Genomic DNA, 27,282 nt, shown 5'->3' on the forward strand with positions numbered 1-27,282 from the left:
TGGCCGGCCCGCGCCTGACCCCGCGGGCCTGAGAAGGCAGAAGCAGCCGGCGCGGGGCCCAGGAGGAAGTTGGAGCCGCGGGGCCGGGAAGGGGGCAGGTCGGCGCCGCGGGCCAGGCGGGGGCCCGATGGGGCCAGAGCCACCCCGGGGCGCTGCGCCCAGGCCGGCCTGGGCTCGCGTCCCCCCACGTGGCCGGCCGCCCGGGGCCCCACGTGGAAGGGGCGGAGGAGGAAGGGGAGCGGAGGGAGGGCCGGACTCCCGGCCGCTGTAGCAGGACCCCCGCCCCCGCCGCCGAGGCCCCAGCGCTTCGCTAGGGCCTCCCGGGCGGGGCCGGGCCAGGGAGTGCCCGCCGCGCCCGGCCCCCTCGCCCGCCAGCCGCGCCTGTGTGCACTTTCCCGGAGCCACTAATCCCCCGAGAGAGCCGATTTGTAGTGAGGAGTATCTGTAGGGGGCGAGGCCGGCCCATGTGGGGTTGTGTCATTGGTTTGCAAAGAAAGACCCCGCCTTTACCCAAAAAAAAAAAAAAAAAAAAAAAAAAAAAAGAGCGAGGAGTGAGCGAGCGGCGACCCTCACCTCGCCTCCCGCCTCGCTCCTGCGCAGCCGGCGGGCACCGAGCGTCGCGGCCAGCGCCGCTTCTTTCCCTTTCTCTCCGTTTTCCGCCTCCTTCCCCGGAGGAGAAAACAAATAAAGAAGAGCAAATAGCCGGGAGGCGCAAGGCATCCAGGACGCTCCCTCCCCCGATCCAAGTTGGAATTAGCATCCTCTTGGGGGTGAGCGCGGCGCGTGGCGAGTGCGGGCCGGAGACCCCCAGCGCAGCCCCCTCCCCGCGAGCGGGCGCGGGGCTGGGACCGGGGTGGGAAGGATCGGGAGCCGGGTGGGCGGAGGAAGGGGGTGGGGTGGGTGGGGAAGTAGGAAGAGGCTCGGCGGCGAGGGGAGGAGGAGGAAGGGAAGGGGAGGGGTAGGGTGGGGAGGGGAGGGGAAGGGAGAGACCGGGAGGGGAGGGGAGGGCGGGAGGGGGAGGGGCGGGGAGCTGGAGAGATTAAGTTTTTGTGTGTGTGTCCCTGTGTGCGTGTGTCATTTTAAGGTGGCCCGGGAGCGGCCCAGAGGAGCCGGCGGCGGCCCGAGGAGCGAGGGACCGAGCCGGGAGCCATGCCGCGCTGAGGGGGGGGCCGCACAGCCGCCGCCACCGCCACCGCCGCCGGGTGGGGTGGGAGGGGCGGGAGCCGCCGCCGCCGCCACCGCCTCCCGGGTGGGCGCCCTTCGCCGTGGACGCCGGCGGCCCGGGACGAGGTAAGAGGGGCCCCGGGGAAGGGCTGGGGCCGCTGCCGCCCCCGCCTCACCTGCGGCCGCGGGCTGGGGGCGCCGCGCCCGCGCCTCACTGCGCCACTCGGCAAGGGGGGGAGGAGGAGGGCGAAGGACACGGAGCCGGCATCCGAGGACATCTTTGGTCTGCGCCCCCGTGTCCCCGCTCGGCGCCCGGGGGTGGGAGCCGGCCTGGAGGTCCCTGCCTGCCGCCTCCCGCCGCCGATCGCGCCCGCCGGCTGCCGTTTGTGCCAGGATTTTTGTTGTTGTGATGAGAGTTGATGAATGCGAAGTAGGCGGTCACCTTCCTTCCCATCAGGATTGGCAAAAAAAAAAAAAAAAAAAAAAAGAAAAAAGAAATCCCGAGCGCGGCGGCGTCCGGAGGGCAGCGGCGGCGGCGGCGTCTCGGCGACGGTTTCCTAGGCGCCCCCGGCTCCTGCTCCCCGAGGCCGGTGGGTGCGCGCGCGGGGGCCGCCCGCGACCCAGGCCGAGCGCGCGGCGCGCCGCGGGGACAATACGGCCGGATCCCCCGGGACTGGGAGTCCGAGCGCGCGGGGCCTTAGGCGTACGGGGCGGGGGCGGGGGGAGCGCGGGGGTCCGCTGGGAAACCGGGGCGCGCGCTGCTCAGGGCCCCCAGGGGAGCGGCCCCTGCTGGCCGGGGATCCCGCGCGGCGCCCCGGGAGCGCAAGTGAAAGAAGGGAAAGGAGGCGAAGTGGAACCCTTTTGTTTTGCCGGCCCCGCATTGTTGGCTCCTCCGGGCAGCCGGGCCACATCTGCCGCCGCCGCCACCACTGCCGCGCCGGGCTCGGCCCGCCAAAGTCGCAGCGGGGCGGGGGCCCGGGGCTGGCCGGGCGGCGGGCGCGGGCGGGGGCCGAGCGGGCCGGGCATTTCCTCTGCCCGTCCGCGCTCCCGCGGGCACCACTTCCTCCTCGCCCGCCGCCGCCGCCACCGCGGCGAACCCGGTCTGCCCGCCTCCCCCTCCCGGGCTGCACTTTTCGGGTGGGGCGAACCGAAAAGAAAAAGTTTCGCAGGAGGGGCTGGCGAGGGCGCGCCCGGGGCGGCGGGGACCCGGCGCGGCGCAGCGACAGCCGGGCCGCCGCGGTCGCCTCTTTCTCCTCTTCCTCCGCGGCGCAGGACTGACCCGCGAGGCCGAGGGGAAGCGCCTTTCTTTTTCTCTCTCCCGCTCTGCCCAGCGCTCCGGGGCAAGTTGGGCAGAGGCGCGCGGGAGCCGGGGCGCGCCGGGGCCTTTCTCCGGCGGGAGGCCCCGCGGCGTAGCTGCTTCGCCCGCAGCCCACGCAGCGTCCTGGCGCTGGGAGGCCGCGGGCCCGGGAGCTCCGCGCGGTCACCGCCGGCCGCGGCGAGACACACACGCGCGCACACACCCTCCCGTGGCTCGCTCTCGGCTGCGGCGGATGGTCGCGGACCCTGAGTGTGCGTGTGCGCGCGGGTGTGTGGGGTGCCCCCCCTCCGGACCCCGAGTACTTTTTCCGGAGGCGGCCCCCAACAGCAGTTGGCTCCAGGGGTCCCCCTGTTTAGTATTTTATAGGGGGAAGGAGGAATTTTTCGTAGAAATCCCGCTTGCTCTGCGTCCTTGCGGTGGAGGCTGCTGGCAGTGGCCTACGTCGTCCTGCCGGGCTCACTTGCCCTATCCAGGGTAAACAGATCTTTCTGGGTTTTTTTCCACCTTTTTTTCTTTAAAGATTGGAGATCAGGTTAAGTTCTTAGAGAGTCAGATGTGAGTGGCTTGAAGGGTAGACAAGAGAATTGTATTCTATAAATATGCATTGGGAATTTAAAATGCTAAGTGCCTTATTTGCAATTCTGTTGGATATTCTAGAGACTGGTATATTTTTATCTGACATGGATAATTTGGAGGGGACGTATATTTTGGTTAGTTTACAAAGTGATTCTGCCTCCCGACTTTGGCGAAATGTATTAAACTCTCCGACTACTCTTTCAAAGAAGAGTCTCTACTAGGTGCTTGGGTTCAAAGACAGTTTTAAAATTACCTCGTGTTCAGTACCTAAGACTGCTGTTCCGCCTCTAGGGTTCTCACAGTGGAACTAGTTTTCTTGTACTTCGAAGAATTTCAGCGTTTGGAAAAAATGTTTAAATAAATCCTTTACGTTTTGAAGTACTGGTGCTTTCAAGGATCTTGTTTTTGTAATCATTTGATTTCAAAGAGTACTTCTTACAGCAATTATAAAGTGAGATTCAAAATGCTAATTAAATACTTTAAGTCAGAGCAGCTTTAATATTGAAACAATCAATCTTTCTTTCTTTCTTTCTTTCATAACAGGACTGTATCCTAGAGTTGAAACACTAAGAATCCTTTTGTCTGCCATCAGATCTCTGAACTGCTGTGACACTCTCCTGTAAAAACACACACACACACACACACACACAAACCCCCCACAAAAAACCTGGTGCCCTTTTTATTGCCCCCAAAAGAAAAGTTAATGAGATGGTAGGTTTCAAGCAAAAAAGCAGGCCCTCCTTCTTGCAAAATATGCTTACAGTTGCCATTGAAGTTGTATGTTAACCGTGAATGCACTTGCCTTTAATGAAGCCGGTTTAATCGTTCACACTTGATCAAGTATAACAGGACCAAACAAAGGAAATAAGCCAGCATATTTCTGTAGAGCGTTGAGGGGTTTAGTGTAAGTGTTGATGTCAGGTCACCCCCTCCCCCTACTGTGCCCCCAGTGCGAGGGAGTGAGGGTTGAAGGCTAAGGGAATTTATGGCGCTGATTGGTTTTTCTGTGCCCCAGGGGTAGGGGACCCCAGTTTGTCTCTGTAGAAAGCAGTTATGAGAGGGAATTTTAAAAAATCTTGGCTTTAGAGCTTGTTTTGAACCTGAGAATAGGATTTTTTGGTTTAATCCTTTTTCCTGCTTGGGAAGGTAAGGCTGGGGCGGGTGGGCATGTTGTCTCCCTCATTTCTGATTGTACCTTAATAAGGCTGAGTGGATGGAGGGTGTGTTGCTCTGCAGTTGGAGTTCCAAGCCCTGTGTTATTTACGACTTCACTTGGGATCTTTTGAAACTGGCCCTTGAAAGGGTGTTCTCCTGGGGGAAGGGCAGCGTGAATTACCTTTTCTTAACTGCGCTTTTTCCAAAAAACTTTTTTGTCCCTAAAATGTATTTCTCTGCTAGGCACAAGTTGCGACTTACTCTGGGACTTAGTCATCAACTCAAAGAAGAAATATTTGCAAAGTGTGTCTTCTTAAGGTTAAGAAAGTAAAAAAAGTTTCGCTACTTAAAAACAAACACTACTAGCATTGTAAAAATACACCAGTGACATACTTTGTGAGATATTTTGGCCTTTTAAGACCCAGGGCACACCTGTTCCTGTCCCTGCAGGGTCGAGTTTGCTTTCCTTGGCATTGTTAATAAGGTCGTGTACACAGGATGAAACAGGAAAACTTGCTATCTGTATAATCATTAACTAGCCAATCAGTTATCCTTTCAGGGAATAATCGATAACTTTACTCTTGACTTTTAACACACCCCCCACCCCCCACCCCCGCGCGCCAAAGAAATTGTCTGAGTCTGGCAAGTGTTTGAAGAGAGTCGATGAAGCACGGCCCTAACAACAAACGAACAAAACTACAGATGATCCCACAGCTTTTGCAGTGTTCAGCGTAGCTAGCTAGCCACAGGGTCAGTAAATGATGAGTGCATAAAATCAGAACTGAACAAGCAGTGCCCAGGGTTTGAAAAGGATATTGTTGGCAACTGTTTGAAATACTAAAGCAAAGGGAGCTCAGGATGGCTTGCAGCACTTGAAATCCTTGAGATTCGAGGATTAAAAACAACGAGGGCCTGCAAAGAAGGGCACACCCCTTCTTTGAGATCCAGCTCCACTGTGCCATTTACCAAAAGTCCTTTTCCTTCGTGAATCGCTTTTGAATGCAAAGTTACACCCTCCGCATTTAACCGCTTTCCCTAAATGGAACAAATTTAAAGTGGAATGGCCATTCCCGTTGTCATTTTCTTTTCTTTTCTTTTTTTTTTTTTTTAACCGCTGTCATTTCAATAGAGAAGGGCTGTCATCATGTCGTATGTGAGTGCAGCCTGGGTCCCTCTGTGAATAATCTTTCTATCAGTGACAAGCAGCAGGTTAAGTGTCCTGTGTCCCTGATACAGGCCACAGACTTAGATTCATAAAGTGCATGATCAGGGGAGGGAATTTTATCTGTTGGGCAGGGCACAACTCAGGTAATTTTTCCAGTGGCTGACTGGTAATTCCATCACAGAGGCCGGAACACAGTGCTGCAGTAATTAAAAAATGGGAGTGCATTTTGCCTGACGCTTTGAAGAGAAGTACTTGTGCTTAGCAGAACCGTCTCGGTATAGTGAAATATCGGGGTGCCTTTTCTCCATGATCGTCTGTGCATCGCTAGCTTAGGAGTGCTCGCGTGGACTACTGAACAACTTCTAGGAGGCATATGAAAATGCTGGAATGGGCACACTCTGAGGCTACACTGCCTGGATAGATATCCATTTTCTCTTACAGCTGGCGAGCATGTCCGTGCAGCCGTTAAGGTTACAGCACACTAGGAAAGGAGGGAAAACTCAAGTCTTCTCCCCACGGATGAGCTCGAGAAGTTCATTTTTTCTTTCTCAAGTCTATGTTTGACAGAATATGTATCAAAGACCTATAGAAAGGGTTTTTTTGTTTGTTTTATTTTATTTTAAGCCCCATCTCTGGATTTAGAAAATTATACTTACTCATTGCTAAAAACTTCAGAACCATTTTCAAGGTGTTCCGTGTTTCTTTTGATCATGATTTAATGGATGGCATCCAGAAGCCATCGGTGTGACTTGCGTGACACTCACAAATTATTGTTGGGGCAGATTCTACCGTGTGTGTTTAGTTCTCATTATCGATGTTTTAAAGCCTAGATTTATGGCTGCACTTGGGCATTCAGGACTTCTCCGGTGAAAAGAAGGACTTTGCACATTGTGCAAAAAAAAGGGGGGGGGTGGGAGATTCACAAATGAATACAGAATGTACAGTAGGGAGAGAGCCAGGCCATTGTTTGTGTGGAATGTTGACAATGGGAGCCAAGGGGCAGTTTGGCCTTCATTCTTCCAACTGCTCGAGAACACAGAAACTTCGGGAGCTGCGGACGAGATGGGAACCAGAGGCAGACTGGCATACTCATCTGCCTTTTGCCTGGCATGGCAATGTGGGCCACTGGTCTACTCCTTTCCATAGTTTTCTTAGAAGGTGGTCTCTTTTGGACTGCTGGGGACCGTTGTGTGCTCTTCTCAGTAATCTGCTTTTTGGAGTAAAGATTCTCAAGGCAGAGAGAAGGGTTCTTCAAAAAGAAGTGTAAAAAGCAGACTCCTCCTGCCTCCCCGCCCCCCTCAAAACGCAATTTTAAAGAAATCCTATTCAACCTTTACCAGAAATTGAGGCATTTTAAGTCGCAGGAAACTGTCATGTTTATTTTTATTATTCCTCATGTTGAAGTAGTTTTTAATCTGTAGTGTTGGGGAAAGTAGAGCTAAAGTGAGTATCTGTTGGGTTTTCCTGTTTGGTTGGACAGCTGCTGTCATTCCTGAAAACACTCCTATATGCACTTTTCCCCCCCATGCACGGAGCCCTCCTGCTTCCACGTGGGAGCTGGGGTTCCAGAGCTCTGTTCCAGCTCCGCAGTTCAAGTGGCAGTTATTATTGTGGCCTTTCTCTTTTGTCCCTCTGCCCTAAGTGGAATCAGCATAGACATCGACTACCATTGGGGGCTGATGCTTGTTCTGATTTTATCGAGGTGCACTTGGTTGAGAACTTGGGGGCCAGGTGACCTTTCCCATCTCTATCAAGACGATCCCTCCTTGAGTCAGTGTTTTAGGGATGATCTGCTTTAACTGTTTCCATAACTAAATTTAACAGATGGTGGCCAAAAGTTGGCTTACTGTTCACAAAAATGCAGATAAAATGGTTGGGTTCTTATTTGTGGGGCAAGTGATGCTTTTGATTTTATGGGGAATTGTGATTCTATCCTAGATAATCACAGAGACTTCATTTTCCCCAGTGGTATTTAGAAGGATGTTAATCCCCAAGAGCTTTTGTTGTCTGAACTTGGTGGGCTGGTCTTTGGTGGTTGTTTTCTGGGAGTCCAAAAAAAGTCAGGGGAGGGGGGTGTTGTGGTTGTGAAGCTGAGGGAGGGCAATGCTTTTCATTCATTTGGCTCTTAAAGTCTTTCCCACTTGTAAAATGCAAAAAAAAAAAAAAAGAAAAAGAAAAAAATGCACCTTCCTTTGTGTTGTTGCTTTAACCGCCTTCAGAAGCAACCTATTGATCAGCAGAAATGTGCTTTTTGCATTAAAATAAGCCCTTAATTACGACTTGAAAGACAGTGTTCCTGGCTTGAAGATTGATTGGAAATAGTGGCCATATTTCTGTCTCATTCCAGCCTACGTAGTGGCAGGCACGGGAAGGGCCTTTTTAAAAGACGTGTAACTTAGGTGGCCAGCGGGTCTCTCTGCAGCGTTGGGACTAGCCAAGGGGTTGTAAACTCACTGCTGTGCTCCAGCCAGGCCTGAAATCTGGCCTCCAGCAATCTGTCCAAGTCCAGGACAGACAAAAACTTCATTATGGAGTCAAGGAGTCCCAGGAAGTTTTTTGGGAAGGAACAGTAGACCAAGACCACAGAGGTCAACTCTTCTGGCCTAATGGCACCCCCCCCCCCCCCCCCAGTATGGCATCGTAAAAAGCCTTCCTAATGTTGAGGCCTCGCAGAGAGCCAGTAGCAAGGTGGAAAGGGCCCAATCAATGGGAAAGTGCTAGTAGTGTACCCGCCCCAGGTGTGTGGGCGGGGACAGAGGAACTGCAGGTGAAATTCTTTGGCTGTAGGGGGTGTGAGGCAGGGAAAAAGTTTGTGCAGCTTTCCTGTTGAATGAGCTCTGTCTGGGACTTGATTATTTCGCTGATGGATGTCTCTAGTGCAGTAGGCCTGGAAGCACAAAGTCACACTGTATCTTCTGCGTGTTCAGGCCCAGTGGGCCTGGGGAAGGGGTGGAGGCGGTGTCCCCAGGCTCTTCTGGGTGGTGCAGAGCCAGCCGTGGATTGCAGCTCCCAGGTTGAGCCAGACGTGAGCCAGCCTAGAGAGCTAGGCTAGAGAGAGCCCTCTAGAGCGCTTGACACCCTATCCTGGAATGGTTGAGGGACTGGGAATGTTCCCCCTGGAGGGGAACGGCCTCACTTGGTCACATGGGTTTGCTTTGCTGGGAGGGACGGAGCTGTGGTGACACCAGGGAAGCTTTGCTGGACAAGCTGCCAAGCCAGATGGTTGCAGGGGCTCCTAGCATGGGCTGAGCTTGGCTGACTGCTGTATGAGGTGTGGATAGGTCAGACAAAGCTTTCCACACACCAGAGACCACCAGGGTAGCCCTCACTTGGGGACACTTGCCCAGTGAACTGTGTGGGGTTGGGGAGAAACGCTACATCTTCCCAATGGGGGTGACATATTTTCAAAGTTTTTTTCTGTCCCTTCCCCAGAGTTGGAACTGTGGTCTGTGGCGCTGGCCGATTGCTCCCTCCGCCCTTCAGGGACTCGATGGAGCAGGAGGCCCAGCGTGGATACCAAGTGGGAATGGTATTTCTACCGGAGCACTCAAGAGATGTACCTTATCCTTTTTCTCAGCGATTTCTGGTTATGAGCTAGAAGTCACTCTAGGAGGGCAGTGAATAAAGAGTATATTTTCCTGTACAGATACCAGTATGCACATATAAGTGCCTACAAGTAAAATCTTAGAATGTTTTTGATCTTAAAACCATTTCGCAGCCATTAATCTTCGCGAAGCTCCTGCGGGCTAGGTAAACAGCAATTGCTATTTTGCCCGACGCAGAAAGAGTGAAATCACCTCCCCCAACTCCTGGAGAGGCTGGTGTCCGCCTCTGGTTTCCGTAGCGCGCTGGGGTGCGAGGGGCCCCGGGAAGCCCCACGGTCCGCCCTGAGGGACCATGGGGCGACTTCCGGTCTCCTGCTTGACCTTCGGATGCGGGGAGGGCGAAGTTGGGCCTGGGAGAAGCCTGGCCGCCGCACCTGGCCGGGCCCTACCTGGAGGGGGCGGGGTCTGGCCGCGCTTCCCCGCGCGCCGGGACTGCCGGGGTGCGCGGCCTTGCTGGGGGTGCTGAGGGGACAGGCGTCTGCGGCTCCCGGGGTGCGGGACCCTCTGAACTCTGGGGCCCGCGAACCCGCCGGCTCCCGCCCTCCCCTCCGGGCCCGGGAACCTCGGACCCGGTTACCTGGCGGCCCCACCCCTCCCCCTCCAGGGCTCACGTACCTGTGCCCCCCCAACCTGATACCGCCGGAAGCGCCCCTCCCCCGGCGGTGTCCCTTTCACTTGTAAATAGCAGCCGTTTCTCGCCGGGGGGAAGTCATCTAGAGGTGATAGAAATGGCCCCTGCCCCCCCCCCCCCCCCCCCGGCCCACTTCCTCCTTCCTGCCGCAGGCATTTGTGCGGGGTCCGACCCCGGGCGGCGGGGTTCCGGCTGGACGAAGCCCACACCTGCGGAGACCTTCGCGGCCCTCCCGGTCCCGCGGCAGGACAGGGAAGGGACCGCCAGACGACTCAGGACTCAGGTGGGTCCCGAACCCGCCCCCGAGGCCCGGAGCTGAACCAGGTCTGGACAGTGCCCCAGTCACCCCACCCTGCAGCGGCCGTAGGCTCCTGAGACCCCAGCTTGGGGGTCGCCTTGTTCTTGTCTGGACCCCTCCATCCCCAGCCACCAAGGGGACAAGGAGTTCGGCTGATTCGGTTGGCAGAGACGCACAACTTGGGTGGCTTGGCATCCCGTCCCCTGGGCGGTGTTGCTGCCGCCGCTCCTCCTGCCACCTTCCAGCCGGGGTGTTTCACTGGTGCTAGCGATGGCGCCGTCCTAGTTGCTGCGGAAGCTGCGGCGGCTACCCAGGCCTCACTCCGCTGGTCACGCTGCGGGTCCTGATGGGCCTGTGGCTAAAGCCAGGATGGTCTTGGGCTTCTCCGCTTTGCACCCCTCTTCTCCCTGCTGGAAGAATTTCTGTGTGTTTGATTCTTCCTATTCCTATCCTGGCCCACTTCATTTGAAACTCAATTCCACCCAGGCCTTTTAAGTACTATTGTTAGTTTTGTGAGGGTAACGGCTAACTACTGTTTATTGAGCATTTACTTAGTATCTTTATCACATGAACGTTTGGTGTATGTTGTATTTGATCTTCACAGTAAGGGGGGGGTGACTTGCCTGTCACCCCCTGCCCCAACGGACTGAGCTGGGATTCAAACCAGGCTGTTGGCAGTGGGGTTCCAGCAAGATTCCTTGGCAGAGGAGGAACTCCTGCGTTGGGAACCTGTCCCGTGACCCTGAGAGCAGAACAGAAGTGAGAATTGCAGGCTTACCCCAAATCTGGCATGTTCTCCCCAGGATTCAGATGGGCTTCTCAGAAACAAGTCTTTCTCGGCCGGGTTGGTTTCCAGATCACATGGGGCCCTGAGAAGTTGGCTTGTTTTAATTTCCGTCTTCGATTAGTGATCTTTTGTTAGCATCTCACAATCTAACGCCAGGGAGGAATTTCTAGATAGTTTCCTGGACAAGGCCTGTTTTAAATTCCTTACAGTTTTTGGGTTAATGAACAGCATGGCTCCTGAGAGAAGCCTCGGGCAGGCTTAGCAGGCAGGGGCCCTCTTGGATGCACGGGGATAGTTCTGCCCCCCTGGATCCCAGACTCACTGTCCAGGCAGAGCACAGACATCCCGAAGGAGCTCAGTAGCCTGGCCCGGTGCTGTTGTTCCAGCCACGTTCCTTCATTTACCCTCAGATCCTCTCCGAGGTAGAAGTGATGGTGTTTCACCAGTGAAGAAACCAAGGGTCAGAAAGGTTAGAGTAACCAAGGGAGCCAGAAGTTTAGTTAGTTCCCAGTCCATCTCGAGCTGGTTTCTCTGTAATTGATTGAGACTTTGTGCTTTTAATTGCAACTTGGGTACAATTGGGGATGGCCAAATTAGACCCCTTCCGTGCTCCTGATCTCATTTCTCCCTTGCTTTCCACCTGGGTGTCTGATGCAACTACCCCACCACCTCCCAACACACACACACACACACACACACACACACACACACACACACAGATTATGTGGATAGCTTTTACAGTGCTTAGGGGTTTTGGTGGTAAAATTGTATTTGGTGGTCAGAGTACCATTTTATCAGACTCAGATTTCGAAGTTTGTGGTCTAGGTTAGTGATCTCAGAGTTCTTCAAAGCTAGCCCCCCTGCTTGCTGGTGTGTGCCCCTTTCTTGGGGGGAGGCTGGAGGTGCTGGGTGGGGTGCTCCCTCCCCTCCCTCTGGCTGCCGCTCACTTTCCAACAGGAGTCATGCTGCGCTTCTTCCAACAGGAGTTGCTTCCTGTGTTCTACATGGGGAGATCTGGGAGAGGGGACAGGGAAGGTGGGGAGGATTTCATCTAATTGGAAGAGTCTGTTTGCACCATTCCTGTAAAAACCGGCCAGAAATTTGATTCCGCTGGGTAAACCTCCTTTGGGTGGCTGCCCTGCGTTTGTGTTGGCCTTAGAAAGGAATTCGAAATCATACTCGGAACAAAAGCAGCGGCCTTCTTTTCAAAGAGTCTATCAGAGAACTGAAAGGGAAGGGCACGAAGTTGGGTGTGTCCTGAAATCTGGAGAGGAGCCTGCTTGGGTGATGAACTCACCTGAATGGCAGCCGCAGCTGGAGAAGGTGACGTGAGAGCTCTCCCTGACCTTGGCTTCCTTTAGGGTAAGGTCCCCACAAGGTGGAGATTTTCCTGAAAAACAGGCTTTCCTTCACTGACAAGATTACCTTCCCGCCCTGCCATGGTGCTCTCCCTTTTGTGAACACGTGTGTGCTTGGGAAGTGCCTGCCGGCTTTGCTGGTGTCCAAGCATAACCCCCTCCCCTGCCATGGTTGGGGGGTGGGGGAGGGGGGGCTCCGCAGACACCCCATCTCACTCAGTCTTTGGGTTCTTCCTGCTCTGGAGGACTGAGGGGAAAGGCCCTGAAGGGGGGGTGTCTTTTGGCCAGCTGGTCCCATCAGCCCCGGTGGGCTGGCTTGGCTCTAGCTTAGGTAATGATTGTATTTCTGTTTTAAGTCCCCCGTGCAGGTTTCAGACAGGTCTCCATGCTGCTTCCGTCCCCACAGGAGAGGGGCTCGGGGCGGGGGGCGGACAGGAGAAGGGGGAAGCTGCTTTGGGCCACACCGCCTGGAGAGGGAACCGGGGCTCGGTCTTGAGGCGTCTCAACCTAGACGATCCCCCGATGTCCCTGGTTGGCCTCACCATGCAGGCTCTCCATGGGAGCCGGGGGTCGTGGGTGCCCACAGAACCCGCCTTTGGATCTGTGGTGTAGAAAATGTGTGTCCCTGTCCTGTTCCATGTTTCGGGGTTCCCTGGCTCTGTAGAAAGGCCCCTGAGCTTGGCATCCTGGCCCCTCCAGCAGGACACGGGCCATCTGATTAGTGTCCCACATGTCTGTGTTAGTGCCACACTGAGTACACCAGGTTTCCCAAGCCCTGATTTTTCTCTGCCTCGGCCCCTGTGCAGGTTCTGTTTCTTCTGCTGCTCCTCCAAGGTGTGGGTTGCTTTTCAGTCAGGGTGGAGGATTTTTCTTTCTTTCTTCTTTTTTTTAAACACACATCCTTTCTTCTCATTTCTCAACTAAGCCTGGGATTAAGACTGTGGCTTCAACTGACAAAAGCCAGGAGATTTCAGAATTAAAGTTGGAATTCTATCTGTAATGATGTCTTCCTGAGTATTTAAGGAGGACTTGGAACCGTGGGTAATTTTTTTTCCTTCCTGAACTGGCCAGATGTGCTCCGAGATGTGGGCAAAGGAAGCAGCTCCGCGTGACCGGAGTTTTCTTTGTGATGATTGTGACCTTGCCTTAGTGGAGTCCCCTGTGTCCCAGGGGCGCGAAAGGGAAGAGGCTTGTAGGGGCCGCTGGTCGGGTTGTTCTTACTGTGTGTTTCACACGGGCCCGAGAGCTTCGAAGCTGCGCCCCTCCCCAGCTCAGCGAAACCACTTGAAATGCACTTTGCAAGTATAACTCTAGTTCTTTAAAATGTTTCTCCACCAGAGAGATTAAAAAGTTGGGTTTTGTTTTGTTGTGTTGTGATTCCTTTCATCATCTGGAGCAGCTGTGGCGGGCCGAGGGCACCCAGAGGGTGCCGAGGCAGAGGGACGGTGGGAGGCCCGTCTGGGTTCTCTTGTTGGGGGAGTGTCTTGCAAGATCCACTTTTTGGCCTCGCCTGGAGTGGGGAGTTTCGCAAGCGGGTGATCACTTGACAGGGCAGATCCAGAAGCTTTGCCCTGGGCCATCATCCCAGCAGCCCACCTGGGAAACTGGGGTGATCTGCCTGTGCACTTGGGTGAGGGAGAGGAGAGGTCGCACAGAAAGGTTGTGAATGTCACTCTTCCCAGACTGATGCTGGGCCCAAGGAGAGTCGCCCCTGTCCTCAATACCCTAGGAGAGGCAACAAGATAAATATGGACTGACCAGCTGGGGAAGAGGCATCAGATGGGACAGACGGTTTGAGAAAGTGTATGTGGCAGAGGAGGCAGGAAAAGCTGCTTGCCTGCATTGGGGATTCAGGGCGGCCTTGGAGAGGACTTCATCTGAATCTAAAATGAGGGTCAGAATTTTCAACTACTTGGAACAGGCCTGACACATCATAGGTATTTGTTAAATTTTTTTAAAAATGCAAAATGCAGGCAAATAGATCAGCCTCTTCTGCCCGAGGTGCCGTGTGCCCGTTGGAACAGGTTTCCGTGTCCCTCACACCACCACAGTGGAGATCAGAGAATCCTGACCTTGGCAGTGAAAAGAGGGGTTCCCCTTGAGTGTTGGGGACAGGACAGAAGGCTCCCTGGGCTTTGAGATGGGGCTTCCTATGCACAGATGGTGGGCCAGGTCCTCCTCAGTGGGTTAAGCCGCTGCCTTCGGCTCAGGTCATGATCTCAGGGTCCTGGGATGGAGTCCCACATCGGGCTCTCTGCTCAGTGGGGAGCCTGCTTCCCCCTCTCTCTCTCTGCCTGCCTCTCTGCCTACTTGTGAACTCTCTCTGTCAAATAAATAAATAAATAAATAAATAAATTTAAAAAAAAAAAAAAACCAGGGATATAGAGGTGGTGGCTAGTTAGGCTAGGGAGCAGCCCATCTTCTCGATTTCTGGGGCCTAGTGATAATCCGAAATTCATATTGTTTTTAGACTGGAATGTTACTCCGTATTAGGTCACTCTGAGACCTCATTTACTGAGAAATGCCCAGTAAACTATTTACTTTCTCTTTAAGACCTATTTTCCCTTACTTTGGAGAGAAGGAAGAAAGAGGAGTGTTGGGTGCTGCCTGCCTCTGCCTCAGGATGGCCCACGTCGGGGCTCCAGCTGCCGCTGCCCTGGACAGGTGGGGTCCCCTGGAGAGCCAGCCCCATGCTCCCCACCCCTTCTCTACAGTTGATCAAACGCAGTGCAGGGACCCTGGCTGGCCACATCCCTAGGGGAACTTACGCCGAAGGCACTATGGCAGCCCCCTTTCCTGCCTCTAAAATACCACATTGGAGTTAGAGTCCCCGATCCAAAGGGTCCTTTGTGCCCTGCTGGGTCAGCGAGAGTGCCAGCACCCCTCAGCCCGCTCCTGCCCCAGGCCCTGCTCTGGCCTGGCCCACGAGTGGAGCCCACGCGTTCAGTGCGTGTATCAAGCGTAAGAAGCTGGCTGTGGGCTTGGTGGTTTTCGCATGGGTGATTCTTGCTGTCCCCAGGGAGGGCCTCACCAGGTGGTTTGAGAGGGTGGCCTTGGGAGCAGGGCTTGTCCGGAGTGGAGTCGGTCTCCTGGAGCTGCACCCCACCTGCTGTGGGAGGAGCTCCAGGTGGGGCCAGAACAGCTCTATTTTTAGCAAACTCCTCCCGGTGGCTCCTGGTGCAGCCTGCCCAGAACCTACCAGCTGCATGCGCGACTGTCCTTCTTGAGCAACAAACCGCTCCCCAGCACACATCCATACTCTCGAGTCTAGTTATTGAACATTTGGCACGACAAATGATTGAAAGATTTTCCATGTCTTGAATAACCCCCTCCTCAAAATCTGAATGAATAGATTTGGAAACGGGAATATGGATTTCTGCCTGAACTAGTCTGATTTTTTTTTTTTTTTTTTTTTTGGTTTAGGAGGGATTCTCCACCCCGTAGAACAGCACCAGGCTTTCCTGGGGATGGGAGGGAAATTCTGCGTGTGTCCGTTCACAGTGGAGCTGGATCTGTACTCAGATGCTCTTGCCACGGAACTTTCTGCTGACCAGTCAGCGGTGTCCACCGAGGGGGCCTGGGCTGAGCGTCACAGCATGCTGGCAAGGGGGGAAGTTGGTTTTACAAATTAGATTTTAGTACAAGGTGAGTCACTTGAGGGAGGCACACTTTGGAAATCTGCACACACATGGCAAGGGTGGGTGTAGCAAGCCAGCACCGACAAGGTCAACGTCAGGCCTGTCCGCTTCGTTTCGCAAGTGAGCCATGAACCTCTGGTAGGTAACTCTTGTAAGCCGGCGGTGTTCCTTCCCTGTGTTTCCAAACAGGGATTTGGGGACAACACCTTCTGTTTTTGAAGTGTACGTAAACACATTTTGTGGCAGACCTTTGTATCTTAATCAGTAGATTTATTAATTAGTAGGCTTCGCTGAGGCTGATAGCTTGTGTTTCCGCAGAGATCACAGCTTACCTTTATTCTGTGTTTAGAAACACTTTGTGAGACACAAGTGTACTTTGTTTTGTTTTCTAGTAACAACCCTGACCTGAGGCAGTGAGGGGGTGGGGTTATCGCCCCCCACTTAGGGAGTCGGTGGAGGGGGTCTCACCAGCCACGTGGATGGGCTTCCAGTTCGAAAATGATGGAGCTGGTTCTGACCTGCCTCTTCTCTGCCCATACCAAGCTGTCTGAAGAGCAGCTTTGTATTCAGATAAGCCAATTTTTTTTAAGGATTTATTTATTTGAGAGAGTGTGTGCACGCGTGTCTGCACTCACACCTGCGCGTGAGTGGGGGGGGGGCAGAGGGAGAGGGACAAGCAGACTCCCCACTGATTTGGGAGCCCAAACTGGGGCTCGATCTGGGGACCCTAAGGTTATGACCTGAGCTGAAGGCAGAAGCTGACAGAGCAACGCCCCCAGGTGCCCCTCAGATAGCCCAATTCTGAGGATGAGGGTGTGTGTACAGATTGGAAGGCAGGGGTGGGGTGTGGGGAAGTCCATTTGGTTTGGAAGAATCTGGAGTCTTTGGCCTGAGTTCCAGGTGGTAGGGTCAAGGTGAGCTTGGGGGAGGGATATGCATGGTGTCCTCAGGTGAGTGATTTAAGGGGCCTCTTACTCCTTGATCTGAGGTTGTTAACTGTGGTCTTGAGGGTTTTTTGCCCTTTCTGGTTTGGGTAGCTGCTTTCTGGAGGAAGATTGGGATACCTTTTGACTTACAGACGAAGACATATACTGTGAGAGAAATTCCAGCCATTAACCTTAACCATGACCTGGCCAAGTGGCACAGGGACAGATGTCTGGGGTTATGACTCTTCTTGAGTATGAGAAGTTGACGTCTTCGGATGCTAGCAGTTTCTTTGGGGGCTGCTTTTGGACTTGGGTTAGGAATGAAATGACTTTATGATTTATGATGTTTATGAAGACTAGGGTACCTATCTGTTTTCATATAGAGATCTTAATAGAGATTAAATACAAAATAAAGAAGAACGCATGAACGAAGATATTCCCATAAGCAATATTGTAGTGTTAGGCGGTGTAATTTTGTTTTGTACACTTCCCAATTAAGCAGTTATGCATTACTGGAAAAACCACCTTTAAGAGATTTAGGAAAGCTTTATAATTTTGTAGATCAAATAAAAACAGATGCATCATATTTTATGCATAAGGTTTAAAATTTTTACATTCTATGATAAAGTAACTCCGTGTGGATTGATTTGTGGAAATTGATGCAGTGACACTGAGATGCATTTGCTTTTTCTGAAAATGACCTGTTGAACAAAAATCTGCTTCTTCAGCAAATCGAGCTCCTGCTGTGCGCCAGCTTCCAGGCGAGAGCAAGGGGCGTTTATCCTGAACTTCAGCAACATAGTGGTGACCTTTCAAGAACTGGAATGGGCACAGGGGGCTTCTCCACGGCGTGGGTGGGCAGTAGGTGATGCGGACCTGCTGGAGGGATTGACACTCGCGGTGTTCTCTCCCCTGTGACAGTGGATGTGCTGTACAGAGGTTAAGAACATAACCTCAGGCGGGCCCTTGGGTCCGGGACACCTGCCCCCTGGTGAAGTTCTTCGGAAGTGACCCCACTTCCTTGTGCCCGAGGGTCTTCACGGTGGGGTGATAGGAGCTAAGGGAATCTGGGAGGGAGAAGTGAATGAATGCGTGGCAAGCCCTTGACCTACGCCTTGAGGAAGATCTCCAGTGTGGGCATTACTGTTACTCCTACTAATTATTACTGATGTTATTATTATTACTGGTTTAGTAGTAGTTAATGTTGGAGTGCAGAGAATGAGGTGTGGGAGTGGGAAGGACCCTGTGTCTGAAGAGGCAAAGAGGGGGCCAGAGGGTTGTGGGGTGGCCCTGAGTTCAGATCACCACAGCCAGACATGGGTTTGTTTTTTTTTTTAAGATTTTCTGTACTTATTTGCATACATACGCACGAGAGAAAGAGAGAGAGAGAGAGAGAAACAGACTCCCCGCTGAGCAGAAACCCCGATCTGGGGCTTGATACTCACCCTGAGATCATGACCTGAGCCGAAGGCAGATGCTTCACCGACCGAGCCACCCAGGGCTCCAAGACATGGCATTTTAGTGATGGCTGTGGGGCCTGGGGCACTGGACCCGCTGTGGCCTCGGTGGGCAACGTGGGGATTGGAGGAGCTGTCGGAAGAGTCTTTGGCGCTCAGACTGACTGGCCTGGCGGGTGGTGGTGCTTGGGCTGCGTGCCTGGTGGGTCGTGCGTGGGGGCTTCTGCTCAAGCCCTCGGGCTGCAGGGTGGCTCGGTTGTCCTCTTCAGCCAGCTCATTTCACACCAGAGCTTGACTGTCTGTTTCATTCTGGGCTCCCGGACATGACCCTGTTACGTTCCTCTGCAGAGAAGTCCGGGTGCCAAGATAGGGCTGAAGGCTGTTTTGTCACGGTCACTTTATCCTCTGTGCCTCCCCCCGCCCTTGTTGGTCATCTTCAGGGACAGGCGTGGTGGTGATCCTCTGAAAAAGGGGCCAGCAAGTGAAGGCTCAAGTCTTGTCCTGGCTCTGCCCTCAGCTTGCTTGCTGTGTGACCTTGGGTGAGCTCCAGCACTGCCCCTCTGTTTCTCCCTCAGTGGGAGTCCCTGAGTTCTTTGGATTGGGGCACACCTTGGGGTCTCTCCCTATGGGGACTCCTCTGGTTAGGGGGACCTCCAGGGGCTCTCGAGGGCTACTGACTGGCTCTTGCATGCGTGTCCCACACTTCCTTAGGATGACAGTGGCAGTCCTGAGCAAGGGTAGACCCAACCCCACTGGGGATCTTCCTGAAGGGAGCAGGGAGGGGCTGGGAGAGCCTGTCCATTCCTGACTGGACCGGATGCCTTTGCACTTAGATTCAAGGGACCTCCTCTGAGGATGGAGGAGACTTTGGGGATAAGGTCAGTCGAGGCACAGTGCTTGAGGGGGGGGTCTCGGTTCTCCTTTCCCCCATGGCGGCAGTGAAGTGTCTTCCCTGATAAGATTGTTCCAAAGCACCGCTGAGTTTCTCGGGGACACGGCCAGCGTGTGTGCAGCGGGGTCCTTCCTGCCCGTGTGGAGACCCTTCTGGGGGTGGGGATTGGGGCAGAGGTGATTTCCCTGGGGAGCTGGAGGTTGGGGTCACCGTTCTGGGACTGCGGTTGACTGCCCAGGGGAGGATGTCTATTTTATTACTTGTTTTGGTCTTTCGTGGGGGTGCACTTTGAGAACCTTTCACACAGGTGTGATTTTCCTGTGGTCAGTTTCACCCCTCCCACTTGCTGTTCTGCAAGTTTGGCCAAAGATGGGTACAGCACATGGCTGCAGAACCAGTTCCAGCACCGAGGAAAGTTGTCCTGTGTTCACGGCTCCCCCCTGCCGGCCTGCCCCTGCCGGCCACGGAGGAAATTGCCCCTTTTTGTCAGTAGAAAGGCCAAGTCTCGAAAGTTCGGCGAGGTAGCTAGATGTGGCCCGTGAGGCACATCTTTGATGCCCAGGGGTCTTACTTGGCTCAAGGGGCTCTCCAGTCACAGCGGATAGACCTCCCTGAGGAGCAGGCACCAGTGCCATCCCAAGGATGTCCGAGACTCAGGCATTTGGCCCAGGCTGGATAAGGTGGACCCAGGGTCAGTCCCTGCAGTTGGAATCTTCTCTGCCCCAAGAAACCCCCAAAGGTCTTCTTTTCTCTCCCCAGAGGGGTGAGTTCCAGACCCATACATATAGGCCAGGGTGCTTCTCAGGCCATTGTCCCCGGGACAGCTGCTCACCCTCCTCCACACAATGTCCTGCCAGCCCCTCTTGGAAGGTGCCCAGAGACGGGTGCTCCTCTGTCCACCCCGGCTGCCAGTTGCTGGCTCCAGGGCCAGAGGGATCAGGAGCGACCACCACGTCACTGCTGGCAGCTTTCTCCTTCCTCTTCCTTGGGGGAAGTGGCTTTGGAGCAGGCAGGCAGCGTACTTACTGGGTGCTGTGGCCATTCGTGTTCTGTGACTCCTGGGGGCATGGGGCAGTGGGAGACACGCGGGTCCCCTTTTGCCTTCTTGCAGTGGTTTGGGGGAGAGTCTGGAGGGGCTGGAGGACTTACCTGTGGGAAGGTCAGCGGCTGCCAGATCCAGCGGTAGGCTGCCCGCTCAGCCTCCCAACCCCAGTACCTCTGCTCCAGGTAGGGTCAGGGTCTCTGAGGAGGGGTATTTAAAGAGGCAGTGGGGACATGCAGGAGAGCATGCCCCCGTCACACCACGTGGGGGGCCAAATCCACTGGCTCTCTCCATGGTATTTAATATTCTCCTATTTCCGTTCAGTTGGGAGGAATTTTATGAAATGAGTCTGGGAATTTTTTTAAATTGCTAGCTGGGGATTGCTACATTTATTGATTTTCCGGTTGCTGCTGGAAATGTCTTCAGTCTTGGTTTTTGCTTCCCCACTAGGGCCCCAGCACTTAGGGTGGGTGAGAGCATTTCTCCTGCTGGAGGAGCTCACGGTGCATCGTGTGTGTGTCTGTGTGTGTGTGTATGTGTGTTTTAGGAAGCCCTTTGATGCCTGCGAGCTCTGACTCAAACTGACCTTGGTCCTAGCCTGAAATTCACGTCTAAGGGGGGTGGTTGTCTGTGGGCTGCCATCCAGTGAGTAGTTGGAGACGCAGACACATGCATATTGGACTTGGGGAGCTTCTCAGTACAAGGACACTGGAGCCTGGGGTTAGTGGCAGGAAGGTTGGCATCCCCTGTCCTGGGGGCTTCAGAGGACAGTGCTGTCCCAGGCTGGAGAGCCTGCAGGGCGTGGTTACAGTACAGTCTCCTGGGCACACCCTGCCGTGACAGCCTTGTAGCTGCGGTTCCCTGCGCCACCCTTGGGGAGGGGTGGGAAGACTTCACCTGCTCAGAGGCTGGAGTTTTATGGGAAAAGTTGAATGTCTGCAGGTAACAGAGAAAAGTGTTTGATGTTCTGAAGGGTGTCAGTAAGCCAGACGGCACCATCCATGGCAGTCCGAGCTCTCAGTGGGTCTTGGCCCGTGGCGGTGGCGTACAGCTGTGAGCGCACAGTAGGACGGCGGTTCCAGGCTGTCCAGGGCCTTCCCAGGCCGTCCCTCTCCCCTGCCGTGGGCTCCACGGCTGTGTCCACAGGGTAAATTCTAGGTGAGAAGCCACTCCCTTGGGTGGATCCTGCCATTCCAGCGGCCTGGGAGGGAAGGGAACGGGCAGCCGCTGTGCTTGGCCGGCGGGGTGAGCCCCGGAGCTGCCCTGTACGCCCCGGCCCAGCTGGAGGACGGGAACATCCCAAGGTGTGCACGTTGTCAAATGACTGTTTCAAAGGGAGCCCATTAAGAAAGGCCTTGGCGTGTGTTCGGGAATACGGAGAATACATTCCTCGGGTAGATAAGTAATCGGACAGCTGGGTTTTCTGGAGCACCGGAGTGTACCGAGGAGGAGGATATAAAAATAAAGGTACTTGGTGCGTCCGTAGTAAGGGCAGCGAAATGCCGCTCACGGGCTGACTGTTCTCTGTGTGTTTGGCTCAGGGCAACTCGGTGGCTCGCTGGGACAAGGGTGTTCAGGGACGGCTGATGCGCGGGAACCACAGGGGGGCCGGACGCAAAAGTGCACCTCCGCAGAGCTGACCATCTGAGCGAGCCTGTGCACGGGCACGCCGGTGCGTTTGGGTTCCCCGAGTTGTACGTGCAGCTCACACCCGGGAGCTGTGAAGCTTCGAGGCTCTGGGAGCAGACGGGCGCGTCAGGGCCGTGCTCTCTGAGGGCAGTTTCCTTACCGTTTACATCTGGGGAGTGGTTTGCTGGTTTCTCTCTTTTTTTTTTTTTTTTTTTTTTTAAGCCTTTTGGCTTGGAGAAATTTTCCCTCCGGTTATGGTAATTTTCCTTTCCTAATATGTAAATTGATTACAGCAGCTCTTTCAAGTCTTGCTCATTTGATTATCCATGAACCTCCTTCTGCCTCTTATTTAAAACTTATTTTTAGCACAGTCCTTGAAACCTCAGTGTGAGACTGTCCATCTTCTGCTCTCTGAGCTGCCGAAGGTCGTTTTAATCAGCCCCATCCACCAGTTGCCTTGCGAGTCAGGCTACCGTGGGAGGGACAGGGCCGAGGGACAGGGCCTCCTGGATGAGCCTGGTCTGCTCGGAGTGCAAGCCTGCTGCCTTCCGCTCCCGGCGGGACAGGGACAGGCGCACTTGACCGGACCAGTGGCCGCCCGGATCCGGGCAGCTCCATTGACGCCGGGGTTCTAGGGCGGGGAGCAGACACACTGTTGTCACCAGCCAGCCCCCAGGTGGGCCAACCCCTGGCAACCTGCCATCAGTCTGAGCAGGACCTTGTGTCATTAGGTGTCTGTCTGCCGCCTGGCCAGGGGTGTGCTTTCGATGCACGCTGATTTACCAGGATCTGGTAAATCAGGGGTAGGGGAGAGTGTGTCTGCGTTCGGGGGTGCAGAGGTATCTCTCGGCCCATCCCCGGGGGCCGTCTCCACCGTGGATTTTCACAGGGCCGCCTTCGTCAGCCGCCAGTGACACCCGGGTGTTTTTTGGAGTGTCACCTCGATAAGAATAAAAACGGTTTTTTTGGTGCTTGATTGGATTTGTTTGCTAGAAGATTAGTACAAAAGCAGGAAGGAAAAAGAGTGTGTGGTGGAGGTGATTGCTAGAGACTGGCAGAAGGTTATTTACGGATTTCTGCTGACAGTCCTTGTTTAAAGGACTTCCCTGCGAGATTTATGAAGCCTTTCCAATTTATTGTCTTTCCAAGTAAGGTAAGCAAATAAATAGGTAATTCTCTTTTATTATAAACCTCGCCAATGTTAGATTAAAAATAAGAGGAAACTGGGCTCCGTTTTTCCAGCCCAGTGTGTTTCTGGAATTTGGAAAGCATCTTGGAAAGCCTTTTTGTTTTGTTTTTGGCCCAGGCACACTGTGCATTTAAAAGATAAAGTCTGACCCTTGATATGTCGTGTGTGTTGTTCACCATCCTTGAAGGGAACCAGCTGCTGGCTGCCTGGTGGGGGACGGGGGCTGGATGTTGAGCAAGGGGGACCCACATCTCTTGAGGCCTGGATCATAGTCCTCCGTAAAACACAGAACCCGTTCTGATCAGACTGGAGCTTTTCTTCCTAGACCTTCATCTGTCACCTTGATTTCCCTGTCCCTTTTTCTTTTGAGACCCTTCTCTGAAATTCTTGGTGCTTTCCACGCTTTCGTGAAGTGTGATTTGGGCACCATTGGTGTGTGAAGGACCCAGTTGGGGAACTTAGGTTTTTAGGTAAGCAGGAACATACTATTTTGTAAAAAATAAACATCTCATCTTGGAGATGATGTCACTGCTGAAGATTTGGGCGGGGAGAGTTTGGTGACCTGGACCCTCCTAACGCTACCCCCCACCCCCAACCTCCGCCGACCCAGAGCCCGCTTGGAAATCGCTCTGGCCTCTCTCAAGGCTACAGGCAGTACATCTGGGGAGACATCCTGTTAGCCTCTGGGGAGAACGTGTTGTATGTGTCTGTCCCTAGATGTCCATGGCTGAGTGGAGCCATTTTGGAGGGAGTCCTAGTTAGTGTTCGTAACAGACTGTGGGGTCCTCAATCTGTAGCCCCTGGCTTGCGGTGGGCGACGTCTCTGCGGGGTGGTTTCAGGAGTAAAATCGCCCCCGAATAGGGGGTCTGGAAGGTGCTGAGAAGGGTCATCCCGAGAGAGTGGGCTATGTGGGGTGGCTTTGCTTTCCTTGTGGCCTCTTCCTTCTCTGGGCACACGGAGGAGAAGTGGACCTTTCCTCCTTCCAGGGCCCCTGAGCTGTTGGGGGGGGGGGGGGCGAGGCACAAAGCGTGGCCGAGGCGGAGCCAGGCCTGGGGACGGCAGCCTGATAAAGCCTGACGTGGGCCGGCCGCAGGGAGCGGATCTCCCCACCAGAGGACAGTGAGCAGGGTGGGGAGCCAGGCAGGGCTGGGGTGTGGGGGGGCGCAGGACCCAGGCTCCTGGCCACATGCACTGAGGTCAGGGAAGGCGTCTTGAAGGGAGTGGCCTGTGGGCTGTGAGTTGCAGGTGGCGGTGAGGAGGGACTGCTGAGTTCCCTCCAGCTTGTCTGTCCCGGAGGCTGCCCTGCCCTCCACCTGGCCCCCTCCGGCCCCATCTTCCTCATCCCTGTCTGGACCTGACATCACCTGGGAGCTTTGACAGAAGGTCTGAGCCTAGCCCCCACCTTCAGGTTCCGAGTCCCTGGTCTTGGGGTGGGACCTGCCTTGGGTCGTTTGAAAAGCTCCCAGATGATTCTAATGGGCAGCCAGACAGAGAGCCACCGCCCAGCTTACCTGCCCTCAGCTGGGGCCGCTCGCCCCTCCCCTTTCTGCCCGTGGCCACAACGGCGGAGGGGGGAGGGGGCCGGGCCGAGATAGCCTTCCCGGGAACACAGCTTCTCAGACACGCATCTGATGTGACAGGTACACCTGTCCTGCAGGGACAGATGCCAGGGGACCCAGAGCCGCTCACCACCCAGTGTCAGAAGCGGGAGCCACCGGCCAGTTTCCCACCAACAGGTGAGGGTCTTTGGGGCTGTGCCATTTCCTCTGCAAGGCCCTCGTGGAGCCAGAGTGGGGTCAGGTTTGCGGACAGGTGGCCGTGAGCACGAAAGGGGGCAGGGGGGCGGGGGGAGGCCTAGCTGCTGGGATTCCAGCTGCCTCAGGGCCCCTCCTGCTTATAGATAGGAAAGGAAAGCTGCGCCTCCTGCCTTCCGGGAGCGTCCAGATCTTCCTGCCCGGGTCAGTGGTCAGTGGTCAGGAAAGTGGGCTCCTGCCTCGGGAACAAAGCTGGAGGCAGGGCTTAGGCCGGTGGACCTCTCAGGGCTCCATCCCTGGGGGTGGGTGTGAGCCCCAGAAATGGCTCTAGCCAAAGGGATGGGGTGGGGAGGGATTTATATGCATTTTTTAGGAAAAGAACCCAACTATCAGTAGTTCTCGCAGGAGCCTGGGACCTAATGTTTAGAGCCCCTGCGTGGGGTTCTGTGTCGGTGGGGGTGGGGTGGGGAGATGTGGGACGGGAGGGGGAGGCAGCGAAGGTTGTGGGGTGGGTGCTGAAGGGGGAGCAGGGGAAGCCCTGAGGAGCTGCCAGGAATTGTCTGCTTGCAGGACACTGGGCTTTGGTTTTGGTGAAGGCCCTGGGGTGGGGGAGGGTTGAGGGGAGCTGGGGCCCCCACAGAGCTGGAAGTGTGATTCCAGGACCAAGGAGAAGCTCTTCTAGCTGGGCTGAGTGGGTGGCCGTGTCCCATGGCCCCCTGTGGGATGTGATCTGGCTGCCTCCCCTTTATTAGGAAAGGGAAAGGGTTTGAGATTCTAATAATCCCAAGATCCTGGATGAAGCTCTGGTGTGGTGGGGCAGGGGCAGGGGCAGCCAGGGGGCTGGGCTGAGAGGACGCAGCTGGGGACCCCCCTTGGGCCACCTGGGTGGGGGGGAGGGGTGGCGGGAAGCGGAAGTCCGTGGGGATCTTGAAGCCTGATCACATTTCACCGTATTCCTCCTGCCCTGCTGGCCTTTGCCGGGCAGGTCACGAGTGGCCTTCCACTGGGTGCTCTGGAGTTGAGCTCAGTTTGAATCTCTGCTTTTGCTGCCGTGGACTGTGGCACGAGGCTCCGAGCCCCCGTCTCCGGGTCCGTGAGTCGGGCGTCCTGACCGTGACCCGACAGAGAGGCCGCCGGACTAGAGGACGTGATGGCTGTGAGGGCTGCAGCTGTGTGGGGCTGCCCGGCGGGGCTGCCTAGATCCTGTGGACCCACAGCAAGTAGAAAACACCGTGCCTGTGGCTTTCAGATGCTTGTGTTTGTTCCTGCTGCCGACATGCGTTTCAAATCTGATCTTGTTTCGCGCTTAAAATCATACCAGTGAAGGTCTTAAATGCTTTTTATGTGCCTTTTTGGAACCAAACTTCACTGTCCACGCAAAAGAAAAAAACGGACACAAATGAACTCCTGTAATCTTGGGGCTACGGCCAGGAAGTCTCTGTCAGGCGCAGAATTCAGTTAATGTGTGGATTCCCACACGTTAGGTTCCAGGAGGAACACAGTAAGAAGCAGCCACTTTCTTGTCCACACGGAGCTCCCAGTCTGGAGAGATGGCTTTGCTTGTTTTTTTTTTTTTTTTTTTTTTTTTTTTTTTTTTTTTTTTTTTTAAGGAAGCTCTTAGACTTCGGGGTACCTTTTTGTAAAAACAATTCTGAATTTGTTAACTGTCTGAGGTAAAAATGTCCTTTCCAAAGACCAGTCCAGTCTTTTTTATGGTGGTTTGTAGTCGACAGTTGTGTTCAGATGTGTTCTAAGGACAACCTACCAACCATGACCCCTGTTTCCAGATGGAGAAGATGAAGGGTGAGGAAGGCTACCCAGATGCTCTCAGAAGAGCTGCCTCTGTGTGTGTCCATGCTACCCCCCACCCCTGCTCCGTCCCCTGCTCACTGCACTCTGGCACTATAGAAAGTGCTCGTGGAGTCACTGCTGAGGTTTAAGGCACACGGGATTCGGACACCGCGTAGAGGGTGGGCAGGCAGCTGAGTGGGGCCCTGGGGGAGTCTGGGCCCATCTGGGCCCGTGTCCCATTCGTATCCTCAGACACTTCCTGCACTTGGGGACCCTGCCGAGATGGATCGAGAGGCAGGAGCCTGCCTCTGGCCAAGAGGTTGACCAGAAATCTGTGCAGCGTCTTTTGACGGCTGGCCCACCTGCTGTACACACATTTGCACATGCCAGGCACCTGCTATCAGATTGAGCCATTTGGGCAGGATCCAGGGGGCTAGAGCTCCTCCACTGGCTTCCCTCACAGTCCAGGGAGCTGTATGTGGGCAGCGTGCCCAGGGCCAAGTTCAGACCCGCCTGCCGTAAGGGGACCCTTTGAACGGAGTCATCCATTCTGATTTTTCTTTTGGGGTATCTGTCACTTGCTGAAAAGAGTTCACTCTCTGGGGCTGTCATTCAAAGCATCATTTTGTGCTGTACCATTAGAATTTTCAGAGTGTTTGCTGATTTGTGTTTATTGAAACTAAATTCATTAGGATGATGTGAAAATAGCGCTCAACTGTTTACCAGATCGGATCCTTGTTTTTGATGTTTCCGTACATCATCTGTTCTCACTCGAATGTTGCAGAATTGGTTGATAAAGTGTTATGCAGATGAAAATCCATATTTTAGTGGAGTGTTTTTTTTTTTTTTTTAATTCAAGTGAGTTTATAAGAATATTCTATCCAAGGTGCTTGATTTGCCATTTGA

At 54.5% G+C, this 27,282-nt stretch overlaps 1 protein-coding gene across 4 annotated transcripts in view; it reads left to right on the top strand.

Moving 5' to 3' along the window:
- The first annotated feature begins 445 nt into the window (after window positions 1–445).
- Window positions 446–27,282, top strand: part of CTBP2 (C-terminal binding protein 2) — a 154,738-nt gene continuing 127,901 nt past the window's right edge. Inside the window, exons 1-2 of one of the 4 annotated variants that reach the window (XM_059172891.1) lie at window positions 446–770; window positions 1,085–1,290. The gene's annotated coding sequence lies outside the window, so the exon portion shown is untranslated. Of the gene's footprint in view, window positions 771–1,051; window positions 1,291–1,433; window positions 1,755–27,282 lie in introns of those variants that run through there. The other 3 variants (XM_059172894.1, XM_059172893.1, XM_059172892.1) reach the window with 3 other exon arrangements.

The sequence above is a fragment of the Mustela lutreola genome, chromosome 4 (genome assembly GCF_030435805.1).
Source record: "Mustela lutreola isolate mMusLut2 chromosome 4, mMusLut2.pri, whole genome shotgun sequence".
Lineage (NCBI taxonomy): Eukaryota > Metazoa > Chordata > Mammalia > Carnivora > Mustelidae > Mustela > Mustela lutreola.